The sequence below is a fragment of the Photinus pyralis genome, unplaced genomic scaffold (assembly GCF_008802855.1).
Source record: "Photinus pyralis isolate 1611_PpyrPB1 unplaced genomic scaffold, Ppyr1.3 Ppyr1.4_LG3b, whole genome shotgun sequence".
NCBI classification, from domain to species: Eukaryota; Metazoa; Arthropoda; class Insecta; order Coleoptera; family Lampyridae; genus Photinus; species Photinus pyralis.
In genome coordinates, this window is record NW_022170510.1 from 11831305 (window position 1) to 11832742 (window position 1438).

A 1438-nucleotide genomic window follows, 5' to 3' on the forward strand; every position below is an offset into this window, starting at 1 on the left:
GCCAAACCACAAACCTCGGTATTGATAATAGTCTTGTTTTTCATAGCAACGGAAAAAATAACATTAATCACCTTGCTTTTACAATGAGTGGTAAGTACCAAACTCCTAATACATTTTTATTTGAAAACGCCCTTCTTGCAGAACAAGTTGCTTTTTTAAAGAAAATGTCATGTGGAGACAGAAGGCAGTCTCCAGCAGGTGATCAATATATTATTATGAACTATGTATTTTTAAATAACTTTAACGTTTAGAGCGAGAATTACTCAATCATTTTCAAGGAAAATATCCTAATGTAAGCCATTTACATCTATTTTTTTTTTTTTTTAAATATCTTATTTAGTAAAAAAAATTGCTCGTAGGATGATGTGGTTATTGTCGAGTGCGCTGGAGACGTACCTGAAACGATCCGGTTGGGAGGAGGCTTCTTTAAAGGCCTCCTCTACGGCGTATATCGAGACCAACAATTACCAAACATGATTTGGGTCACATACGTAAGTGCTTAATTTGATCTTTAAAGTCAATTTCTAATTTTATTTGTTTACAGATTTAAATAACTATGCTAAAATTTAAATAAAGCAATTTAATGCTCATTGTATTGGTAAAAAAAACATTGGAACCAACCGTGGCAGCGAATTCATATTGATGGACCTGCTCCTATAATGCCACACTGTATGCAGTGTATTCGAGGTGAATAAATTGCTTCATGCTCTTCTAATTTTATTCGTTCCTAGATCTAAATACGCATCATGTTGAAATAAACAATTAACGCTATTTGTAGAGTTATTTTCCTCCTCCACCTCTTATACATTGTAAACCCCCGCAAGCAAACAAGTCAACCCCCCCCCTCACGTCACCAACCGACCCCTACGCACCGCCGATCAGGTAGACAAACAGCATTACGTCCTCATAGCATACAACCATCCCAGAGGCGCCATCTCTTATACATATGTTACAAAATGCACGCCATCTTTATGCTATTTATCTAACACACACCCACATGATACCAGCCCCGACATACGTCACAACATGTCCGCCATCTACAATACCATTGGCCCACTCGTACCCACGTGACTAAACCCTCGTCTACCATTCGCTGTGACGTCACTTCCTGGTCCCGTACATACATTGCTATTTTACCAGTACCTACTTTCCAGATTAATCCTTTTAACTTTAACGCACATAAAACCGAACCGGGTGGAGGTTTTATGGGACCTCTCCGCTATTAAATTATGTTATTTTCCAAAAGCCAGAACTTTTCAAGTTCGTCGATTTTTCAATTCACTTAACGTTGTGGTATTCTGAATTTGCCCTGCTGTAGCTACGAAATATAATCCTTCCCCAAAAATATTAACTGTCCAATGCGGCTACGGTTACAGTGCATTGATATAGCGTAGTTGCTGGTGTTCTTACGTCCGCTCCATTTAAAGCGATCTTTAAA

At 38.2% G+C, this 1438-nt stretch overlaps 1 long non-coding RNA gene across 1 annotated transcript; it reads left to right on the forward strand.

Annotated features, from left to right (window-relative positions):
- The first annotated feature begins 162 nt into the window (after window positions 1–162).
- On the forward strand, window positions 163–1013 carry LOC116167290. Its single transcript, XR_004144496.1, has 3 exons — window positions 163–292; window positions 360–491; window positions 545–1013. It is a non-coding gene; the product is annotated as an uncharacterized LOC116167290 (long non-coding RNA).
- Window positions 1014–1438: the final 425 nt, after the last annotated feature.